The sequence below is a fragment of the Lemur catta genome, chromosome Y (assembly GCF_020740605.2).
Source record: "Lemur catta isolate mLemCat1 chromosome Y, mLemCat1.pri, whole genome shotgun sequence".
NCBI lineage: Eukaryota > Metazoa > Chordata > Mammalia > Primates > Lemuridae > Lemur > Lemur catta.
The window spans coordinates 3,602,769-3,615,041 of record NC_059156.1 but is presented as its reverse complement, the minus strand read 5'-3'; the positions used below and the strand labels follow the sequence as shown (position 1 = coordinate 3,615,041).

The window sequence follows — 12,273 nt, the reverse complement described above, 5'->3', positions numbered from 1 at the left end:
CGGGAGGGAGGGACAAGATATGTCCGTGTCTAAGGCGACGTCCTGTCGGTCACGAAGAGGTCTGCGAAGACTAGTATCTGCCAGGCATTGAGCCACATGACATGGGACGCGGGCGTGTTCCCTCACTTAGGTAGTGGCCTGTGTTGATACTCGCAGAGGATAATAAACCCACTCGCGAGCCGGCTGACCACCCCCCCGTGTCTCTTCCTGTAGCCACTGAAGGAAAAAAACCACAACGAAGGGTAGAAGAGCACAGGGAGGGAAGAGAGCCCGTCGCTCTCCCTACGTGACCGTCCGGATTGCTCGTTCAGATGGGAGGAGGTGTGTGTTTCATTGATTTTGGTGCCATCTTTTCTCTGCCGCTGCGTCGGAAGACAGCGATTTTCCGATTTTCACTCCACTAGGTGAATTTCCTTTTCAAGAGAATGTCTACGGGAAGCTCACGGTTCCCCCGCGTGGGTGGCCCTCCTCTAGAAATGAAGCTCGCTTCTTGAACGCAGGGGATCTGTGTACGCCATCATTCTTTCGGGACGATTTCTCAGAGGCTAGCTTCGGACCTCCACATAGATGCCCCCGACATTGCTTCAAGGGTCCTAACGGACCGTCCCCAGCCTGCCCACTCAAGGGAACTGAGCCCCTTCTGATCTGTCCGCCCACCGTGAAGCTCCCTCCCGAGGGTCCGAAAGCCCACCTGTTTCCCAGTTCGGTTGAAGGATGGGGCACCCGGGCAGGGCTCTGGCACCGAGTGACTCGGTTCTGAGTCTGTGTGCTCTGGGGGGCGAGCGCGCGGGCGGAGAGGGGGGGAGAGGAAGGGGATGATGGTGGCGGTGGAGTAGGGGGGAGTTCCATCTCGACAGGTGGCCTCCTAGCGACTGACTCTATGGGACGGACCATTCTCACTCAGGATCGTGTACCTTCTTGGTCTAGGCACATCCCGGCTCTTAAAGCCACTCTCGAGGACCCTCTCTGACGTACAGATAGATGGCCTGCACGAGTGCTCTTCCTTTCCCGAAACACTGGAAATCTGTCCTCAATTTTACCTGACCTGATGGTGTGTTAAAGGAGCATAGAACCCTCAGCCACTCTGCACCTTCCCGCTGCCTCCAGAGACAGTGCCGAGCGTGAAAGTCTATCCCTGACTCTCCCTTGACTCTCCGTGTCCACTGGAACGTGGCCTCACTGCAGTGACACCAGCTATGTGAAGTCGTTCCCTGGGTAGGGAAAGAACTTAACCAGATTGGCCCTATCGATCGCTTATCTGTTCTGATACTTTTGTGGCAGCCATTTCTTGCCCCTTTCTTTTCTGTCTCTCTGCCCCACCCCCACCCCCACACTCTTTCTAAGAAGACATTTAGGATGTCAGATTCTGGCCACATGCCTCCCTAGGCATAGGGGCCCAGCAAACACAAAGGTGCGGAGCGCCCCTAGTCCTGGGAAAAGGGGTGTGGCCAGAAGGGCGGCTGTCCTCCTCGCCCGTCACTCAATGCCCGTTCCTGGGGAACCTGGTGCTAAACCATTCCTAGAGGACCTGCTTCTGGGTCGGGGTTTTGTATGTAGCAGAGCAGCTTCCCCGCTGCGATCTATTGAAAGTCAGCCCTCGACACAGGGTTTGTCCCGGCGGATGCGCGCGGCGCGTGTGTCTGGCCGGAGGCGGCCCGGTGGTGCGCGGGTCTCTCCCGGCCTGTGACTGTCTCCTCCGCCGCTCCCGTCCCTCTGACACTCCGCGCCAGGAGGTGGTGGTGAGGGGGGGTGCGATTAAAGTCACGCCAGGTCCCCGGGATAGTTCGTGAGCGTGATAACTGCGCGTGTGCGGAGGAAAAGAGGGGGCGGGGGGGACGCAAAGAAAGGAAGAGCAAACGAGGGTGGGGGGAAGGCACACCGTCGGCCACGTAGCGAGGCAGGGAGGCGGAGGGAGTCGAGAAGCCTGCGACGCCAGAGCCTTCTGGCGGTGACCGCTCACATGGCATCCAGGAGCCCGGGCCAACAGAGATTTGTGTGACGGGGACATATTGTCGACCCCATGTACCATGGCGTCCGTGGCCGGGCTATGGTGCGGGGTGGGCGCGCAGGGATACGGTGTGTCAGTCGAGGGCGCCGGGGAAGGTGCGGGGGGGCGCAACCCGGGGGGACACCATCCCCCCCTCCTGGCTCCCGGTGTCCTGCCTCGGGGTGCCGCCCCCACCGCCCACCACTCCGCCTCCTCCCCGCGCACCCCGCCGAGGCTGGTCCCCCAGGCTGGGACTGGGTTTCTGGGGAGGAGCACGGTGGTGGTGGGGTCCAGACAGGGCGACCAAGGCGCAGGCGGCGACGGCCGGGCGGGGCCGGCACAGTGCCGCCCCTGTGCTCGGGGATGGCGCCGCGCGGGCCTGGTGGGGGCGCCCATCCTGCCGCGGCCCTCTCTCCCGCCCCGGGGGCGGTGGGGGTCGTCGTCTGGTGGAGACCCGGCCTGCCCCCCTTCTTTCCCCCGAGAGCCGGGGTCGACCCGGTGGCCGCCGGCCGGCGAGCCCCCGTGCGAGTAGATGGGGAGAGTCCCGCGGGCGCGGCGCTTGCGCCTCCACCGGTGCCGCGCGCGGACGCCATGGTACATGGGGTCGACAATATGTCCCCGTCACACTTCGTCTTTGCGGGCCCGGGCTCGTGGACGCCATGCGAACGGTCACCGCCAGAGGGCACTGGCGTGGCAGGCTTCTCGACTCCCTCCGCCTGATACGTGGCCGACGGTGTACCTTCCTCTCTCCCCCGCGCCCTCTTTTCCTCCGCACACGCACAGTTATCACGCTCACGAACTATCCCGGGGACCTGGCGTGACTTTAATCGCAACCCCCCCCCCCACCTCCTGGCAGAGAGCACACTGGCTGTTCGTCCAGATGTACCTGGTGCAGGCGGCCTCCGCGTTGGTTCCCGCTTGACGGGATGTCCGGTCTTGTGGCTGCCCTGGCGGCGAGGTGTGTTCGGGACCGATTTGGTGTCTCTGGCACCGCCGGCCCCAGGGGTCGCCCCGCGATGCGTATTCTTCCGGCGCGGGCCGAGGGGCGCATCGCAGCGTTCCCCTCCTCTCGGAGTTTCTGTGTGCCGTCTCCGATTTGCTCTCACTCCCCTACTACCTCTCCGACTGTGTGACTTTCTTTTTGGCCCTTGCATTTTATCTATCTATTCTCTCTTTGGCTTTTCCTGCCCCCCCTTCTCCCCCCGTATTCATAGTTTCACGGCAGCGGGTGATGTGCCGACACACCAGGACGCACATCTCACACGAGCGTGTAAACACGCAATCACCACGTTTATGAACTAGAAAGGGATCTGTCTGGGTGACTTTGCAATTATTTCCCCTCCCCTCCTCCCGCGCTGCAGACGCCGTGGCCCCGGGTCCGCCGCATGTTGCCCTCGGCCTCCCTTGGCACAGTGCCCTGGGCTCCACCAGATGTCTCTGGCGAATTGGGGCCGCAGGGTGCCGTTCACGGTTTGGTCACCAGGTGTCGCTCTGGGCTCAGTAGTCTTCCTTCTCCCTGGGACTTTGGTCTCTTTTTTCAAAATTTCTTTCTTCCTCTTTTTCCCTGTTTCCATTTTCCCTTTTTAATCTCTTTCTCTCTTTTTGTTGCTTTTTTCTCGGCACATGGGTGATGTGTGTGTGGAGGAAACAGGGCGTGAGGGAGAAGACACATCTCACACGTGCGCGGGAACACCCTGGTACCGAATTTTTAATAGTTTTCTCCTCTCTCTCTCTCTCTCTCTCTCTCTCTCTCTCTCTCTCTCTCTCTCTCTCTCCCTCTCCCTCTCACCCCCTCTCCTCCCCTCCTTCTCTTCCCTCCCTTCCTCCCTCCCTTTCTTCCTTCCTTCCTTCCATTTTTTTTCTCTCTTTCTTGTTTTTTTTTTTCTGACAGTCTCCTTCTGTTGCCCTGGCTAGAGTGCCGTGGCGTCAGCCTAGCTCACAGCAACCTCAAACTCCTCGGCTTAAGCGATCCTTCTGCCTCAGCTTCCCGAATACCTGGGACTACCGGCACGTGCCACTGTGCCCGGCTAAGTTTTTCTATATCTGTTTTCAGTTGTCCAGAGAATTTCTTTCTCTTTCTTAGTAGGGATGGGACGGGAGGGGCGGGACGGGCCAGGGCGGGTGCGGTGCCTCGCTCTTGCTGAGGCTGGTCTCGAAGTCCTGACCTTGAGCGATCCTCCCGCCTCGGCCTCCCAGAGTGCTAGGATTACAGGCGGGAGCCACCGCGCCCGCCCCTTTTTTCTATTTTCTATCTTTTTTTTTTTTTAGTTAGTTGAGACTGACGGTGAGCACTGCCTGCCTGTGTTCTCCTTAGACCTGATGGATGAAGTCCCCAGCCTGTAGCCCGGGGGTCAGTATGTCTCTTTATTACAAAAACATCACTTGACTTTACTCCCTGCCACGCCACCCCCATCCCCACCCCCACCCCGACCCACAACCAGGGACAATGCTGTGTACGTCCTCATCGACGTATTATTTAGGGCATTGGGGGGAGGCAAAGGAAATACTGGTCCTGTAGAAGAAACATTCCCTCGCTCCACCGGTGGCTCCCTCAGCTGAGTATGATCTTTATGTCTCAGAACTTTATTCTGCTCTCCGTGTTATTAATAGGACGATGACGACTGCACAGGCACCAGCACCGGCACACCCCCACACCAGCAGCCCCTGCTCCCCCTCCCCAATAGCACCAGCACCAGCACCATAATTTTTCTATACCTTGTTCGACTGGGGGATTTTTTTTTTTTTTTTTTTTTGAGGCAGAGTCTGGCTATGTTTCCCTGGCTAGAGTGAGTGCCGTGGCGTCAGCCTAGCTCAGAGCAACCTCAAATTCCTGAGCTGAATCAATCCTACTGCCTCAGCCTCTCCAGTAGCTGGGACTACAGGCATGCGCCACCATGCCCGGCTAATATTTTTCTGTATGTATGTTTTAGTTAGCCAGATAATTTCTTGGAGCTGGCCTGTATTCAATTTCCAATAACTTAGTCTTTAAACCAACAAAAGTAATAAAAGACAAAGACGGTTACTATATACTGGAGAAAGGCACAATTCAACAAGAAGACATAACCATACTTAATATATATGCACCCAACTTAGGTGCCCCCAGATTCATAAAGCAAACTCTACTTGATCTGAATCAAATGATAGACAATACTGTAATAGCTGGAAACTTTAACACCCCACAGACAGTACAGTACAGATCCTCCAAACAGAAAATAATCAAAGGAATAATGGAATTAAATATAATGCTAGAACAAATAGGCCTCACTGACATCTAGAGGACATTCTACCCAAAATCCAATGAATACAGATTCTTCTCATCAGCTCATGGGACATTCTCTAAGATTGACCATATCCTAGGACATAAACCATGTCTTAAAAAAATTTAAAATAATAGAAATTATATAATGCATCTTCTCAGATCACAGTGGAATAAAAGTAATAATGAACCCTAACAGAAACTCTCATTCCTACTCAAAGTCATGGAAGCTAAACAAGCTTCTCCTGAACAATTATTTTATACAGGAATAAATCAAGTCAGAAATCAAAAGATTCTTTGAATTAAATGACAAAGGAGACACAACTTATCAAACTCTATGGAACACAGCTAAAGCAGTCCTGAGAGGAAAATTCATTTCCTTAAATGCCTATATTAAAAGGACAGAAAACTTACAAATAGAGAACCTAATGAATAGACTCAAAGAGCTGGAGAAAGAAGAACAGACCAACCCAAAACCCAGCAGAAGGAGAGAATTATGATCAAATCAGAATTAAATGAAAAGGACAACAAAAAATACCATAAGGGAAATTAATAGAACAAAAAGTCAGTTCTTTGAAAAGATAAACAAAATAGATACACCACTGGTTAGACTCACCAAGACCAGAAAAGAAAAATCTCTAATAACTTCCATCTGGAACATGAAAGGAGAAATCACAACTGATGCTACAGAGATACATGATATCATCTATGAATTTTACAAAAATCTTTATGCACACAAATTGGAAAATTGGAGGACATGGAAAATTTTTTAGAAACACATAGCCTTCCTAAGCTCAATCAGGAAGAAATAGAATTCCTGAATAGAAAAATATCAAGAACTGAAATAGAAACAGCAAAAAAAAAAAAAAAAAAAAACAAAGAAAACCTTCCCAAAAGAAAAGCCCTGGTCCAGATGGGTTCACACCAGAATTTTACCATACCTACAAAGAAGAACTGGTGTCGCTCCTACATATACTATTCTCCAATATCGAGAAGGATGGATTCTCCCCAACACATTTTACCAAGCCAACATAATTTTAATACCAAAGCCAAGAAAGGATGCAACAAAAAAACAAAGCTACAGACCAATATCCCTTATGAATATAGATGCAAAAATTCTCAATAAAATCCTAGCAAATCGAATCCAAGTGCTTATCAAAAAAATAATCCATCACGACCAAGTAGGCTTCATCCCAGAGATGCAGGGGTAGTTCAACATACACAAATCTATAAATGTAATTCACTACATAAAATAGAAGCAAAAATAAAGACCATATGATCCTCTCAATAGATGCAGAAAAAGCTTTTAACAAAATTCAACACCCTTTTATGATAAGAGTGCTTAACAAAATAGCCATAAATGGGACCTACCTAAAACTGATACAAACCATTTATGACAAACCCACAGCCAACATCATACTGAATGGGGAAAATTTGAAAGCATTCCCACACAGAACTGGAACCAGACAAGGCCGCCCACTTTCCCCATTACTTTTCAACATAGCATTGGAAGTCCTTGCGAGAGCTATCAGGCAAGAGAGCAGAATCAAGGGAGTCCAAATAGGGACAGAAGAGATCAAACTCTCACTCTTCGCTGATGATATGATGTTATATCTGGAAAACCCCAAGGATTAAGCCAAGAGATTCCTAGAAATAATTGATGAATTCAGTAAAGTCTCAGGTTACAGAATCAATACACACAAATCAGAGACATTCATATATGCCAATAACATTCGATTGGAGAACCAAATTAAAGACTCAATACCCTTCAAAATATCAACAAAGAAAATAAAATATTTAGGAATATATTTAGCTAAAGAGGTAAAGGACCACAGGGAGAGAAAGATGACAGAGTGGTGGTGACCTCCTGGATTTGTTCTCCCAGAGAGGAAGACATGGATCTCAGTCTGCCACAATGCTAGAGGATCACTCCCCCACAAGAACAGTGGTGTGAATCCACAATCAGCATGCGACACAGAAAGCAAGAAAAGACTGAGGTGAACGGGAAATCAGACCACAAAAATCTGGAGAGTGCAGGATGGATAATAGAGAGGGGAGCATGGGACAGCTGTACCCACCTCACCAGCGAGTGAGGGGGGTTCAGCCCCACAGGAAAGTGGCCTGTCTACCCACTGAGCTCCACACCCACTCAATTAGGGATCTGCCTCAAGCAGGTGCAGAATCACCGTGGGAGACATGGGGCTTTGTGGAGAGGAGACAATAGCAGGAGGCATTTTGAACCCTGGAGCCCTGTGGGCAGACTGCAACTGGTGGGAGAGGGTTTGCTCTAGGCTGTAGCAACAGACACCTGGGAGACGCCAAACTGTCTTCTTTACACAGGTGGCTGGGCTCCTCAATCCTCAGCTCCTCCGGCCCCTGCTGGACCCTGAACATTCACCTCCAGCACCAGCGACCGGCAGGGGGTACAGCCGCCCTTGTCAGGTTCCACAGCCTACCCACTGCGGACTGATTGGGAACCGAGTGGCTCCATCCCCTCGTCCATGGACCCCCACTAGGAGCTCCATCATTGCATGAACACTGAGTGCTTCCCCAGTACCAAGGGAGCAGAGCGTGGACCTTGCAGACATTGGGGTGGGATAGACCATCACCCTCAGCAGCTGCAGCAGCTGGGGTGCTAGGTGAACAAGGGCGCCCCCGCTACCCCTAGCCACTATATTTTGCACAAAGAGAGGCAGAAATCACCTCACGAGAGGAAGAGGCAAGGAAAAAGTAGCTTTCTGTCTGCAATTAGAACAGCCCAGAGACGGGACTCTCAAACCAGTTTCAGGTCAAATTAATTCTCTGGCACTGGACACAACAGGAGCAGCCCCCCAGCTGAGGTAGCAAAAACCTGAACAACACGTAAAGGGCTCCCCCTAGAGGCAAAGGAGGCAGCTTAACTGGCAGCTGCGCAGCCCAAGGTCAGCATGCACATTGTGCCTATATTCAGCCTAAAGCGGAAAGAAGGGACCTAAGGATTGATCCAGATGGGAAGGACTCAGCAAAAGATCTCTGGGAGTATAAAGAATCAAGCTGAATCCTCCACTTCAAAGACAATTACTAGTTCTCTGCCAATTGACACAAACCAGACTTGAAATAGCAATATGTCACAGGAGGAATTTCAAACATGGATCATAAAAAACTAAATATTATGCAAGAAAAAATGGATAACCAACACAAAGAAACCACAAAAAAGATGCAGGACTTGGAAGAAAAATTCACTAAAGAAACTGAAATATTGAAGAAAAATCAAACTGAACTCCTGGAAATGAAGAATTTATTCAGGGAGCTACAGAACACAGTGCAAAGTCTCAAGAGCAGGGTAGATCAAACAGAAGGAAGAATCTCAGAGATCAAAGATAACACTTTCCAATTAAATAAGTCAGTCACAGAGATGGAGCAAGAAATAAGAGAAAAGACCAGAGTCTACAAGAAATGTGGGATTGTGTGAAGAAGTCTAACGTGAGAGTTATCAGCATTTCTGAGGGTGAAGAAGACAATAAGCAAGAGTTGGATAAGCTATTTGAAGACATAATTGAGGAAAATTCCCAGGCCTTGCCAAAACTCTAGATACACAGGTTGAAGAAGCTCAAACAACCTCTGGGAGATTCATAGCAAATAGGAAGACAACACATCATGCAGTTGTCAGACTGACCAAAATTTCCACTACAGAGGCCCTTCTTCTAGATGTAAGGAGAAAGAAACAAGTAACATACAAAGGAAAATCCATCTGAATTACGCCAAATTTCTCAACTGAAACCTTACAAGCAAGAAGAGACTGGAGCCACATTCTCACTCTTCTGAAACAGAATAATGCCCAGCCTAGAATCTTATATCCAGCTAAGCTCAGCTTTTTATATGAAGGTGAAATTAAGACATTCTCAAATAAACAAAAACTCAGAGAATTCACCAAGACAAGACCAGCTCTCCAAGAAGTACTCAAAACAGAGCTACACGTGGACCAGCACAAGAAAGACCCATGAATATAAAACCACTCAAGAGAAGATAAAAACTCACTTATCACAATGGCTCAAGTGAGAAAACAGAATAATGAAATTCAAGCCAACATGAGGAACAGAAATCAGTCTCACTTATCAAATCTCTCATTAAATGTGAATGGATTGAATTCCCCACTCAAGAAGCATAGACTGGTCCAATGGTTAAAAAGTACAAGCCAAGTATCTGCTATCTTCAGGAAACTCATCTAACCTGCAAAGATGCATTTAGACTGAAAATAAAAGGGTGGAAATTGATATGTCAAGCAAATGGAAGCCAAAAGAAAGCTGGCATGGTGGTTTTAATCTCCAATAACTTAGTTTTTAAATCAACAAAAGTAATGAAAGACAAAGATGGGTACTATACACTGGTAAAGGGTACAATTCAACAAGAAGACCCAACTATACTTAATATATATGCACCCAACTTAGGTGCACACAGATTCACAAAGGAAACACTATTTGATTTGAACAAAATGATAGACTTTAACACACCACTGACAGTACAGGATAGATCCTCCAAACAGAGAACAAACAAAGAAATAAAGTACTTAAATGGAATGCTAGAACAAAAGGCCTGACTGACATTTACAGGACATTCTACCTAAAATCCACTGAATACACTTTCTTCTAATCAGCTCATGGGACATTCTCCAAGACTGACCATATCATAGGACATAAAGCATGTCTTAAAAAATTTTAAAAAATAGAAATTAAACCATGCATCTTCTCAGATCACAGCAGAATAAAAGTAATAATGAACCCTAACAAAAATTCTCATTTCTACTCAAAGTCATGGAAGCTAAACAACTTTCTCCTTAATGATTATTTTATAAATGAAGAAATCAAGATGGAAATCAAAAGATTCTTTGAATTAAATGACAAATGAATCACAACTTATCAAAATCTGTGGGACACAGCTAAAGCAGGCCTGAGAGGAAAATTTATACCCATAAATGCCTACATCAAAAAGACAGAAAACTTACAAATAGACAATCTAATGAATAGACTCAAAGAACTGGAGAAGGAAGAACAGACTGACCCCAAACCCAGCAGAAGGAGAGAAATTATTAAGATCAAATCAGAATTAAATGAAAAGGACAACAAAAATACTATAAGGGAAATTAATAAAACAAAAAGTTGGTTCTTTGAAAAGATAAACAAAATAGATACATCATTGGCTAGACTAACCAAGAGTAGAAAAGAAAAATCTCTAATAACTTCCATCAGGAACATGAAAGGAGAAATCACGACCAATGCCACAGAGATACATGACATCATCTATGAATTTTACGAAAATCTTTATGAACACAAATTGGGAAATGTGGAGGAAATGGACAAATTTTTAGAAACACACAGCTTTCCCGAGCTCAATCAGGAAGAAACAGAATTCCTGAATAGACCAGTATCAAGAACTGAAATTGAAACAGCAATAAAAAACTTTCCCAAAAAGAAAAGCCTTTGTCCAGGTGGGTTCACACCCAAATTTTACCACACAGACAAAGATGAACTGGTGCCCATCCTACATAACCTGTTCTCCAATATCGAGAAGGATGGAATTCTTCCCAACATATTTTACCAAGCCAACATAATTTTACCAACAAAAACCAGGAAAGGACGCAACAAAAAAAGAAAACTACAGACCAATTTCTCTCATGAACACAGATGTAAAAATTCTCAATAAAATCCTAGCAAATCATATCGAAGTGCTTATTAAAAAAAATGATTCATCATGACCAAGTAGGCTTCATCCCAGAGATTCAGGGGTAGTTCAACATACGAAAATCTATAAATGTAATTCAGCACATAAATAGAAGCAAAAATAAAGATCATATGATCCTATCAATAGATGCAGAAAAAGCATTGGACAAAATTCAACACCCTTTTATGATAAGAAAACTTAACAAAATGGGCATAGACGGGGCATATCTAAAAATGATACAAGCCATTTATGACAAACCCACAGCCATCATCAAACTGAACAGGGAAAAATTGAAAGCATTCCCACTTCAAACTGGAACCAGACGAGGCTGACCACTGTCCTCATTACTTTTCAACATAATATTGGAAGTTCTTGCGAGAGCTACCAGGCAAGAGAGCAGAATCAAGGGTGTTCAAGTAGGGAAAGAAGAGCTCAAACTCTCACTCTTTGCTGATGATATGATGTTATATCTGAAAAACCCCAAGGATTCAATCAAGAGACTCCTGGAATTGATCAATTAATTCAGTAAAGTCTCGGAATACAAAGTCAATACACACAAATCTGAGACATTCATATATGCCAATAATAGTCAAACGGAGAACCAAATTAAGGATCAGAAGAATCAACATTGTTAAAACGTCTATACTGCCCTATTATCTACAGATTCAACACAATCCCTATTAAATTACCAACATCATTTTTCCCAGATACACAAAGAATAATTTTATGCTTTATATGGAACCAGAGAAGACCCTGTTTTGCAAAAGCAATTTTAAGCAACAAAAACAAAATGAGAGTATTGATTTGCCAGACTTCAAACTATACTACAAAGCTGTGATTATTAAAATTGCTTGGTATTGGCACAAGTGCAGGGACACAGACCACTGGGACAGAACAGATAATCCAAATATAAAATCATCCTCATATAGCCATCTTATCTTCGTCAAAGCAGACAAAAACATACTCTGGGGAAAAGATTCCTTATTTAACAAATGGTGCTGGGAAAACTGGATAGCCACATGTAAAAAACTAAAACAGGACCCACAGCTTTCACCTCTCACAAGAATCAAATCACAGTGGATAACAGACTTAAACTTTAGGTGGGAAACTATTAGAATCCTAGAAGAACATGTAGGAAAGACTCTTACAGACATTGGCTTAGGCAAAGAATTTACGGAATTTATGAAGGAGACCACTAAAGCAATCACAGCAACAACAAAAATAAGTAAATGGGACCTGATCAAATTAAAAACCTCCTGCACAGCCAAAGAAACAGTCATGAGAGTAAACAGACAACCTACAAAATGGGAAAAAATTTTCGCATACTACACAA

The 12,273-nt window shown here is 46.6% G+C and overlaps 1 protein-coding gene and 1 pseudogene across 2 annotated transcripts in view; both read right to left on the bottom strand.

The window, feature by feature from the left end:
• LOC123629050 (F-box-like/WD repeat-containing protein TBL1X) overlaps nucleotides 1-12,273 on the bottom strand; it is a 1,209,717-nt gene that overhangs the window by 393,360 nt on the left and 804,084 nt on the right. The window lies entirely within an intron of this gene.
• LOC123629144 lies at nucleotides 3,207-3,297 on the bottom strand (annotated as a pseudogene).